At 40.0% G+C, this 12,247-nt stretch overlaps 1 long non-coding RNA gene and 1 other non-coding gene across 13 annotated transcripts in view; one reads left to right on the top strand and one right to left on the bottom strand.

Moving 5' to 3' along the window:
* Nucleotides 1–12,247, top strand: part of LOC144286346 (uncharacterized) — a 169,977-nt gene that overhangs the window by 148,954 nt on the left and 8,776 nt on the right. The gene's annotated exons all lie outside the window — the stretch shown is intronic.
* On the bottom strand, nucleotides 3,234–3,340 carry LOC144287261 (U6 spliceosomal RNA). The gene has a single exon (XR_013355105.1). It is a non-coding gene; the product is annotated as a U6 spliceosomal RNA (small nuclear RNA).

Below are 12,247 nucleotides of genomic sequence, written 5' to 3'. Positions count from 1 at the left end.
CCTTACAAAGTATAAAATATATTTAAAAGATCAAACCAAAGATTAAGTAAAAACTATTTTGAGCTGCAACCACATACAAACCTCTTGCTAAGCACTGGTTTCTTCACATAAATGAACTCACGCAATCCTGATAATTAACTATCCAAGATAAGATTATGACTCTTACCATTTATTTAGATCTGAAAACTAAATTTCAAAAAACTTGTACGACTTTTCAAGGGCACACCTCTAGTAACAGAGGAAGTCTTATCTTAGATAGTGTTATAAATATAATTATTATTTGCAGCTTGGAGGTACCCCATACTACTGGGATAGAAGATAAAGGTATAAATTGGTAGCTAAATTTATGGAGAGCTAAATCTGTGCTAAGTGCTATTCTAGTTGTTTTTGATATTAACTCATTAATAGTTACATGAGGTAGGCACTGTTGTTACCTATCTTAAAGGTCAGTAACTGAGCCATGAAGAAATGAAGATCATAAAGTTACTTAGTGGTTACTGGGCATTGGACTCAGCCATTCTTGAGCTGGCAACCCAAGACAGACAACTACAAGCACAAGTCAGGATATAAACTGTGAGTTCTAGGTGCCAATGAATGGCACAGATGATATGGGGTTTATTTTTTATAATAAATTTATTTTTTATTGGTGTTCAATTTACCAACATACAGAATAACACCCAGTGCTCATCCCGTCAAGTGCCCCCCTCAGTGCCCATCACCCATTCACCCCCACCCCCCGACCTCCTCCCCTTCCACCACCCCTAGTTCGTTTCCCAGAGTTAGGAGTCTCTATGTTCTGTCTCCCTTTCTGATATTTTCACACATTTCTTCTCCCTTCCCTTATATTCCCTTTCACTATTATTTATATTCCCCAAATGAATGAGAACATATAATGTTTGTCCTTCTCTGATTGACTTACTTCACTCAGCATAATACCCTCCAGTTCTATCCACGTTGAAGCAAATGGTGGGTATTTGTCGTTTCTAATGGCTGAGTAATATTCCATTGTATACATAGACCACATCTTCTTTATCCATTCATCTTTCGATGGACACTGAGGCTCCTTCCACAGTTTGGCTATTGTGGACATTGCTGCTAGAAACATCGGGGTGCAGGTGTCCCGGCGTTTCATTGCATCTGTATCTTTGGGGTAAATCCCCAACAGTGCAATTGCTGGGTCGTAGGGCAGGTCTATTTTTAACTCTTTGAGGAACCTCCACACAGTTTTCCAGAGTGGCTGCACCAGTTCACATTCCCACCAACAGTGTAAGAGGGTTCCCTTTTCTCCGCATCCTCTCCAACATTTGTGGTTTCCTGCCTTGTTAATTTTCCCCATTCTCACTGGTGTGAGGTGGTATCTCATTGTGGTTTTGATTTGTATTTCCCTGATGGCAAGTGATGCAGAGCATTTTCTCATGTGCATGTTGGCCATGTCTATGTCTTCCTCTGTGAGATTTCTGTTCATGTCTTTTGCCCATTTCATGATTGGATTGTTTGTTTCTTTGCTGTTGAGTTTAATAAGTTCTTTATAGATCTTGGAAACTAGCCCTTTATCTGATAGGTCATTTGCAAATATCTTCTCCCATTCTGTAGGTTGTCTTTGAGTTTTGTTGACTGTATCCTTTGCTGTGCAAAAGCTTCTTATCTTGATGAAATCCCAATAGTTAATTTTTGCTTTTGTTTCTTTTGCCTTCGTGGATGTATCTTGCAAAAAGTTACTGTGGCTGAGTTCAAAAATGGTGTTGCCTGTTTCTCCTCTAGGATTTTGATGGAATCTTGTCTCACATTTAGATCTTTCATCCATTTTGAGTTTATCTTTGTGTATGGTGAAAGAGAGTGGTCTAGTTTCATTCTTCTGCATGTGGATGTCCAATTTTCTCAGCACCATTTATTGAAGAGACTGTCTTTCTTCCAATGGATAGTCTTTCCTCCTTTATCGAATATTAGTTGACCATAAAGTTCAGGGTCCACTTCTGGGTTCTCTATTCTGTTCCATTGATCTGTGTATCTGTTTTTGTGCCAGTACCACACTGTCTTGATGACCACAGCTTTGTAGTACAACCTGAAATCTGGCATTGTGATGCCCCCAGATATGGTTTTCTTTTTTAAAATTCCCCTGGTTATTGGGGGTCTTTTCTGATTCCACACAAATCTTAAAATAATTTGTTCTAACTCTGAAGAAAGTCCATGGAATTTTGATAGGGATTGCATTAAACGTGTAAATTGCCCTGGGTAACATTGACATTTTCACAATATTAATTCTGCCAATCCATGAGCATGGAATATTTTTCCATCTCGTTGTGTCTTCCTCAATTTCTTTCAGAAGTGTTCTATAGTTTTGAGGGTATAGATCCTTTACCTCTTTGGTTAGGTTTATTCCTAGGTATCTTATGCTTTTGGGTTCAATTGTAAATGGGATTGACTCCTTAATTTCTCTTTCTTCAGTCTCATTGTTAGTGTATAGAAATGCCACTGATTTCTGGGCATTGATTTTGTATCCTGCCACGCTACCAAATTGCTGTATGAGTTCTAGCAATCTTGGGGTGGAGACTTTTGGGTTTTCTAGGTAGAGTATCATGTCATCGGCGAAGAGGGAGAGTTTGACTTCTTCTTTGCCAATTTGAATGCCTTTAATGTCTTTTTGTTGTCTGATTGCTGAGGCTAGGACTTCTAGTACTATGTTGAATAGCAGTGGTGAGAGTGGACATTCCTGTCTCGTTCCTGATCTTAGAAGGAAGGCTCCCAGTGCTTCCCCATTGAGAATGATATTTGCTGTGGGCTTTTCGTAGATGGCTTTTAAGATGTTGAGGAATGTTCCCTACACTCTGAAGAGTTTTGATCAGGAACGGATGCTGTATTTTGTCAAATGCTTTCTCTGCATCTAATGGGATCATATGGTTCTTGGTTTTCCTCTTGTTGATATGATGAATCACATTGATTGTTTTACAAGTGTTGAACCAGCCTTGTGTCCCGGGGATAAATCCTACTTGGTTATGGTGAATAATTTTCTTTTTTTTGTTGTTTTGTTTTTTTTTTTTGTTTTAAAGTTTTATTGTAGGCTTTGCTGCTGGATATAAATAAAGGCATGCAACTGTCCCAAGAAGGGCAGTGTGTACAAAGCCTAAGCTGTAAAAACCATTTCAAAATATAAACTCGTTTTTTGGAATACACTGTGTCAAAGGCTGCCCATATTAATACCTTTGGTATAAAACAGTAATGTTTCCCTTGAAAAGAAAAATATGGAACGCTTCACGAATTTGCGTGTCATCCTTGCGCAGGGGCCATGCTAATCTTCTCTGTATAGTTCCAATTTTAGTATATGTGCTGCCGAAGCGAGCACGAATAATTTTCTTAATGTACTGTTGGATCCTATTGGCTAGTATCTTGTTTAGAATTTTTGCATCCATGTTCATCAGGGATATTGGTCTATAATTCTCCGTTTTGGTGGGGTCTTTGTCTGGTTTTGGAATTAAGGTGATGCTGGCCTCATAGAACGAATTTGGAAGTCCTCCATCTCTTTCTATCTTTCCAAACAGCTTTAGGAGAATAGGTATGGTTTCTTCTTTAAACGTTTGATAGAATTCCCCAGGGAAGCCATCTGGCCCTGGACTCTTGTGTCTTGGGAGGTTTTTGATGACTGCTTCAATTTTCTCCCTGGTTATTGGCCTGTTCAGGTTTTCTATTTTTTCCTGTTCCAGTTTTGGTAGTTTGTGGCTTTCCAGAAATGCATCCATTTCTTCTAGATTGCCTAATTTATTGGCGTATAGCTGTTCATAATATGTTTTTAAAATCGTTTGTATTTCCTTGGTGTTGGTAGTGATCTCTCCTTTCTCATTCATGATTTTATTAATTTGAGTCTTCTCTCTCTTCTTTTTAATAAGGCTGACTAATGGTTTATCTATCTCATTAATTCTTCCAAAGAACAAACTCCTGGTTTTGTTGATCTGTTCCACAGTTCTTCTGGTCTCGATTTCATTGAGTTCTGCTCGAATCTTTATTAACTCTCTTCTTCTGATGGGTGTAGGATCTATTTGCTGTTTTTTCTCTAGCTCCTTTATGTGTAAGGTTAGCTTTTGTATTTGAGTTCTTTCCAGTTTTTGGATGGATGCTTGTATTGCGATGTATTTCCCCCTTAGGACTGCTTTTGCTGCATCCCAAAGATTTTGAACGGTTGTATCTTCATTCTCATTAGTTTCCATGAATCTTTTTAATTCTTCCTTAATTTCCTGGTTGACCCTTTCATCTTTTAGCAGGATGGTCCTTAACCTCCACGTGTTTGAGGTCCTTCCAAACTTCTTGTTGTGATTTAGTTCTAATTTCAAGGCATTATGGTCAGAGAATATGCAGGGGACGATCCCAATCTTTTGGTATCGGTTCAGACCACATTTGTGACCCAGTATGTGGTCTATTCTGGAGAACGTTCCATGTGCACTTGAGAAGAATGTGTATTCAGTTGAGTTTGGATGTAAAGTTCTGTAGCTATCTGTGAAATCCATCTGGTCCAGTGTATCATTTAAAGCTCTCATTTCCTTGGAGATGTTGTGCTTAGAAGACCTATCGAGTATAGAAAGTGCTAGTTTGAAGTCACCAAGTATAAGTGTATTATTATCTAACTATTTCTTCACTTTGGTTATTAATTGATTTATATATTTGGCAGCTCCCACATTCGAGGCATATACATTAATGATTGTTAAGTCCTCTTCCTGGATAGATCCTTTAAGTATGATATAGTGTCTCTCTCAATCTCTCACTATGGTCTTTGGGGTAAATTTTAGTTTATCTGATATAAGGATGGCTACCCCTGCTTTCTTTTGAGGACCATTTGAATGGTAAATGGTTCTCCAACCTTTTATTTTCAGGCTGTACGTGTCCTTCTGTCTAAGATGAGTCTCTTGCAGACAGCAAGTAGATGGGTCTTGCTTTTTTATCCAGTCTGACCCCCTGCACCTTTTGATGGGGTCATTAAGACTGTTCACGTTCAGAGTTACTATCGAAAGATATGAGTTTAGTGTCATCATGATATCTATTCAGTCCTTGTTTTTGTGGACTGTTCCACTGAACTTCTTCTTAAAGGGGAATTTTAAGAGCCCCCCTTAAAATTTCTTGCAGAGCTGGTTTGGAGGTCACATATTCTTTCAGTTCCTGCCTGTCTTGGATGCTCTTTATCTCTCCTTCTATTCTGAATGAGAGCCTTGCTGGATAAGGTATTCTTGGCTGCATGTTCTTCTCATTTAGGACCCTGAATATATCCTGCCAGCCCTTTCTGGCCTGCAAGGTCTCTGTGGAGAGGTCTGCTGTTACCCTAATACTCTTCCCCATAAAAGTCAGGGATTTCTTGTCTCTTGCTGCTTTAAGGATCTCTTTATCTTTGGAATTTGCAAGCTTCACTATTAAATGTCGAGGTGTTGAACGGTTTTTATTGATTTTGGGGGGGGGATCTCTCTATTTCCTGGATCTGAATGCCTGTTTCCCTTCCCAGATTAGGAAAGTTTTCAGCTAGGATTTGTTCAAATACATATTCTGGCCCTCTGGCCCTTTCCGCGCCCTCAGGAACCCCAATTAAACGTAGGTTTTTCTTTCTTAGGCTGTCGTTTATTTCCCTTAATCTATCTTCATGGTCTTTTAATTGTTTGTCTCTTTTTTCCTCAGTTTCCCTCTTTGCCATCAACTTGTCTTCTATGCCACTCACTCGTTCTTCTACCTCATTAACCCTCGTCGTTAGGACTTCTAGTTTGGATTGCATCTCATTCAATTGATTTTTAATTTCTGCCTGATTAGATCTAAATTCTGCAGTCATGAAGTCTCTTGAGTCCTTTATGCTTTTTTCTAGAGCCACCAGTAGCTGTATATTAGTGCTTCTGAGTTGGCTTTCTGCCCTTGAATTGTAATCCAGATTTTGTAACTCTGTGGGAGAGAGGACTGTTTCTGATTCTTTCTTTTGAGGTGAGGTTTTCCTTCTAGTCATTTTTTTTTAGTGCAGAGTGGCCAAAAACAAGTTGTATTGGGAAAAGGAGGAAAAGAGAGGAGAAAAAGAAGAAAAGAGAAAAAGAAAAAAAAAAAGGAAGAAAAAAAGAAAAAAAGGAAGAAAAAGAGAAAAAGAAAGAAAGGGAAAAAAGGGTGGGGGAAGCAATCAGAAATCAAAAAGAAAAAAAAAAAAAGAAAAAAGAAAAAAGAAAAAAAAACCACGGGAGAGTATCTTCTGATTCTGTGTACTTGAAGTCCCTTGACTTCCCCTGGAACTTGTCCGTCTAGCTGGTCTTCTGGGGGAGGGGCCTGCTGTGCTGATTTTCAGGTGTTAGCAGTTGGGGGAGCTGCTCTGCCCCTTGCCTGGTGCAGGGCTCAGTGGGGGTTGTTTACCCCGTGAGGCCGCAGGAGGAACAGCTCCAGTGGCGGGGCCAGCTCTGGAGCCCTGGATTCAGCTCCGGCAGGAACTCCGTCTGCAGGGCCCGGAGGCTCCGGGGCGGGCCGCTGATCTGCTCAGCTGGGGCAGGAGCGTCCTTGCTGTCCTGGGCCCTCCCGGCCTCTGCCTTTCCCGGGGGGAGGCCTGATCCTGGGCTGTGTCCCGGCGCCCAGTGCTCCGGGGCCTGCGCTGTTGGATTCGCGCTCCCGGGCCGCGCAGCCCCCTCCGCACGGAGCCTCTTCCTCCGCCCGAGCCCCTCGAGCTGCTCCCGGTCCCGCCGTCTGCTGCAGCCCTTAGGGAGCTCGGCGCACTCTCCTGGGCGCGCAGGTCCCTGTTACTGTCCCAGGGAACCCGAGGGCATCCCCGCCCTCCTGGGGTCCTGCTCCACCTCCCCACGAGCCCCTTTCCCCCCGGAAGGTCGGTGCAGCTCCTGCTTCTCCGGGACGGGGCTCTCCTGTCCTGGGGACACTCGCCTCGGCCTCAGCCCGGCTCCTCGCGGGGCCCCTCCCCCTTGGATGCCTTTTGTTTCTTTATTTCTCTTTTCCCATCTTCCTACCTTGATAGAAGCATGAACTCTTCTCACTGTGGCATTCCAGCTGTTCTCTCTTTAAATCTCAGGCCGAATTCGTTGATTTTCAGGATGATTTGAAGGTTATCTAGGTAATTTGGTGGGGACAGGTGATTTGGGGACCCTACTCTTCTGCCATCTTGCCCCTCCTCCTGTGCTTGATATGGGCTTTAAATTAAAAGTTATCCTTGGAAGCAAGAGCTCTTCCTTCTTTTCCTAGTCTGACCTGCTAAGGTAGTAGAGCATGGTGTGAGGCAAGTTGCATGGGCTCTGAAATCAGCACAGGGTTTCAATCCTGCCTTTGTTCATGCTTGTGTGATCTTGGGCAGATTACTTAAATTGCAAAGCCTCAAATTCCTCATCTCTCATTTAATAATGAGACTGATAAACATTCCAACCGATTGATATGAGGGCCAATTGGATCCTTTGTTAAAAAGTGCCCAACACATACTAAATGCTCAGTAAACGTCTCCCCTGCCCTCAGTCATGCTTTGTCTGACCCCAAAAATTTACTGGTGTTTTAAATAATAAATGTAAGAATAAGAAAGGTAAATAATAAGGGTAAAGGTAAGGCAAGACAGATCTTGCTTTGGCAAGATTCTAAACCTCTTAAAACCCCTTAAATCTCCATAGCAGTTTTATCCTTCAGCCAAATTCAGCATTTATTTCTCTAAGAAAAATGCCCTATGTTTTTAACTTTATAATACTCCAGAATTTAAGCCACCTACCACTGTTGTTAATGTGTCTACTGACATCATATCATAGAGCCTTTTACTTCAGAGCCATTATTTCAGTACATGTGGCTGGAGTAGATGCCTCTACTCCATTGTATCAAAAGCTCAGAAAGAAGGCTTCACTTCCTTAGCTCTCAATCCCATCTATCTTCAAAGAAAGAAAGAAAGAAAAAAAAAAAAAAACCCTGCTAAGCAGGAGCTGAGGGAGATGGGGTGGCAGAGAGAATTTTAATGAAAGAAATTGATTTAGGAATATAAATCAGCTGACGATTTAGCTTCTTGTAAGGGGGTAATTTTTGGCACCTGAGGCAACTGCCATGGACTCACACCTGTGCTATCTCTTGCTTTATTTCTGTCTCTAAACTTCTAAGCTATGTTTTATTTCTTTCCTGCAGCTTGTCTTGTGGCATATCCTTAAATGGCATCAAGGTTTTCTCATAGGTGTGTACTGTAGCCCATCACTGCCTTGGGAACCAGCAAACCAAGAAGCAAAGGATAGTAATGAGTCTTTACATAACACTGCACTATTTGCTGTTCCCAACAGCTCTGTTCCTTGCTAAGGCAGTGTGGGGACCAATTACCACTACCCATATAAAGTCTGACTGCCTTAATCATTCTTGGAAAGACAATTTCAGTACACTCATTAGAGCCAAAAGAGTTCCCCGTTCTCCAAAGGGATTTCTGAAATGGGAACACTGAAGTAGAATCTGACAGAGCAGAAAAGCAGAGGGAGTTCAGAGAGATGAGAAAGCAAAAAGAAGAGTTTTGTTTCAGTTGTGTCTTTGGTTATGAAATAAGCCCCATTTTGATTCAGGTGTTTTGGGGTTTTTTTGACCATTATGATAGAGATAGCCACTTGAAAATACTGAGATTTCTTCCTATGTGTGTAATAAAATGATAAATTAATAGCCCAGCTCTTTTTTTTAAAGATTTTATTTATTTATTCATTAGAGTCACAGAGAGAGGCAGAGCCACTGACAGGGAGAAGCAGGCTCTTTGCAGGGAGCCCATTGTGGAACTCGATCCCGGGACCGGAATCATGCCCTGAGCCAAAGGTAGACGCTCAACTGCTGAGGCATCCAGGTGTACCAAGCCCAGATCTTTGAATAGAGATGCCAAAGTCAGATTGCTCTTCTTTTGTGATTATCCTTTGAGAGCTATGGGGGCAGGATGAGAGAATCTTCTACTGCTGTCCATGTTAGGGCAGCATGGATGAGGCCAGAGAATGCCTGACTTCAAGGACCAGGTGGGTCTGGGAAGATTCCTAACAGATTATGGAGAAAAGCATGCTCACCCACCCTGTATGGGTAGTGGGCATGGGGCTTCTACTTCCAGAGACATATGCCTGACACCCAGTCCCACCAAGCAAGGGGGAAAAAACAGTGACCTTTTGATTTAAAGAAAGGCAAGTTTCAGACAGTGTATTCATACTGCCAGATTTTGCCCTAACTTAGCCACTCTGGCACCCCTGCCATATCTTGGAAAAATGTTGTGCATGTTTGTATGCATGCACTTAAAAAGTAGACTCACCAAAGACACATACGATGGGGACATCCAGACCGAGGCATAGAACACTCTAATCTTATGTTTAGCACAGCACTGAAGAGGAAGGACTTTTTTCCTGCTCCCCTACCCTTCTTGACTGTCATGCATCCACATACAAGGGAACCTTTACTAGGCCAGAGAAGGAAATCAAACACTTTGGGCAACCCCATCTAACAAGTACTGTATCGGTTGCCATGCAGCAGTTATACAGATGGCAACAAAGAACACAGGATTTGGTGAATTTGGAGCATTAAGTTTTCTTTTCTTTCTTTCTTTGAGGAACTAGGACTTAGGAGTTAGCTCTCTAGGGTTCGTGGACTCATCTTAGGACCAGGGCGACTGAAGGAAGGAAAAACAGCATTCCTATAAATAGCCTGATGGAGTCATGGTGTAATTTAACCTGAACACTAAAAAAAAGCATGATCCTATTTTGTATCCCTCACTGGGGATTTTCACCTGTTGTTTTTCAATATAAACATCTTTAAGAGCTTGAGGAGACTTTGAAGGGAAGAATGCCAAGACGAAGGGAAAGGAAATAACATTTATTGAGCATATTCTATGTCTTAGGTACTCGTAAGCTTTCTAGATATGTTAGTTTATTCAATACTAGCAAAATTCCGTAAGATTTATGGTTGGGTCCTATTAATGAACAAAGAGTTAAGGCACAGGAGATGCTAAGTAATTTGCCTTAAGTCATGTGATTGCTGGAAGGCAGATGTAGATTTGGGAAATGAACTAGCTCCAGAGCAGTGCCTTCTCTTTAAAGGTGGGCAAAATGAGCTGGAAGAAGAAGGGAAAGGGATGCAAAACCAAAACTAGACTTCTGATTTTCTCACTCCCAGCAAGTGCTCTTTATAGCCCAGTCTTCCCTAACACTGTTCAATGCTTAGAAAAACTGTAAGTAGGCAAGTAAGGAAGAGAAATAAGAAAGGGAAAAAGTCGAGAAAATTGTACTTGCCACAAGTATCCAAGATTATGACTCCTCCTTTCTCCCCTCTATGTGGTTACATAACTTAAGCAAAAGAACTTCAAGAATTTTCAGTCACCACCATAATGTCCCTGGTAATGTTTTTATGTAGCTTTTATTTTTCCCATGCATTGCTTTTATCACCTGCTGGGTATTATTAGATTTTACACACTATTTGACATGAAACTTGGCCCCTGATGAAACGATGCTATTTTGGATTCTCGTGAAAGCTACAAGACTGGAAATAGATTTATTATGCCATTTCTCCTTACCTTACTTGAAGAAATCTGCATGAATATACTGTAACTTTGCTCTTGAGACTGGAGATTTTTTTAAGGGATACATAGATAATAAAAGATAATGCCATTTTATCTTTCCATTTTTTAGCATATGGAAGCATACACGAGCAAAGAGTGCTTTAAGAGGACAAAGACTTGAAATGATTGTTTCTTAATGAATCGATTCATTTAGTAACTGGTAATATTTTGCCTTATGGACAATTCAAATCACATAACACCTTGTTTTCTCTTTATGTTTGTAATTAGGGAAGCCTGAGATCAATTTGCAGTCTTCTTAGATAAATGTAATAATCTAATGACCTGAATTCTTTATTACTATTTGTTCCTCTGGTCCTAACTTACATATTTTACTTTTACTTTCTCATCATCTGTTTTAAAAAATATTTTTGTTATTTTTTATAATTAATTACATTTACTTTCCTTGTTTCAAATCCTTTCAGAAAAATGGAAGGATATAGGTAGAGAATTAGCAAGCAAGCAAGCAAGCTACACTTACTCAATGGCATCGTGTCAATAAGAGTTTCTTTTTTTACAGTTTAAAATGAGAAATTTCTTAAAGGGATTTAAAATTTCATCCTGTTTGGCATGGCTCCTAATACCTATAAAGCACTGCCTGCTTTCTATTTTGAAACAAGAATGATAAATTGGGTTAGGTAGGTGGAATTGAGCAGCAATGCATGTGTGATATGTTGCTGTCATGTTCACAGAATATAAATTTTACATTGTGGTTGAAACTAACATATGCACTCTAATGCAGAAATGTCTATTCAGTTTGACTATTTCACTATATATGCTGATCAGTTTTCTTATGTTTTTCATTTTATTAGTGGTTTGATCACCTTGATTTGAGTTTTTATTTTTTTTGAAATGGTTATTAAAATATATTTGAAACATTTTGCAATGACTTTCTTAGCTAGTCTAACAAATGTTGTTAAGCAAATATTAAAATTAACTCATAAAATCTGAATTGTGTAATCTACAAAATAAAATCCTACTAATTTAGGAGCTCAGTTATCAGAATCACTTAAGAGTTGTTTTAGCTCTTTCATTACTATTCTTTCAAAATACAGTCTGAAGACAAATCTTAAGAGAAGAAATAGGTCAGATTTGGAAGGTCTTACAATATTTTCAAGATATTCATCTGACTCTGGCTCTTACAATAAAATATACCCAATTCTAACTTCATCCTTTCTAATATTAAGCAAAAAGTTGTAAGACATAACTCTAGCCTCATTTATAATTATACCATCTAAAAGGAACCCTAGTGCTAGTGCTAATCTTATTTAAAACCCTAATATTAATGCTAAGCCTCGTTAAAGCCTCTCATACTAGATTAACATTTACTCTCAAGATAAAGCTAAATCCTAACCTTCTCTTAACTCTATCCTTAATACTGCATCAACACAAAACCCAGAAAAGAAGTAAGTTTCAACTCACATACATTCAGACTGGTGGTGTTTTCTCTGGGTCACTTCTTTGGAGAATAATTTCAAGGCTCAGGAGGAAAGAGTTCTGAAATGCATTAGCAATGTTTGCCTTAATCTATGAGGCAGGAATTGCTACATGGATACCAAGCATTTGCCATCCCTGGTAATACTAACTCTTGCCCTGGTCTGGCCTTAGCTCCCTGAAGGAGGGATGGCCAGATTTGTGTGGCAGATCATAAGTGACAAAAAAAGAGTTTCCTGCTTTTATCTTAATTATAATTAACAGATAGGACTTGAGTTCCTCACT

The sequence above is a fragment of the Canis aureus genome, chromosome 16 (genome assembly GCF_053574225.1).
Source record: "Canis aureus isolate CA01 chromosome 16, VMU_Caureus_v.1.0, whole genome shotgun sequence".
Lineage (NCBI taxonomy): Eukaryota > Metazoa > Chordata > Mammalia > Carnivora > Canidae > Canis > Canis aureus.
Note: the sequence above shows the minus strand (reverse complement) of the source record. Positions and strands in the feature narration are given on the sequence as shown.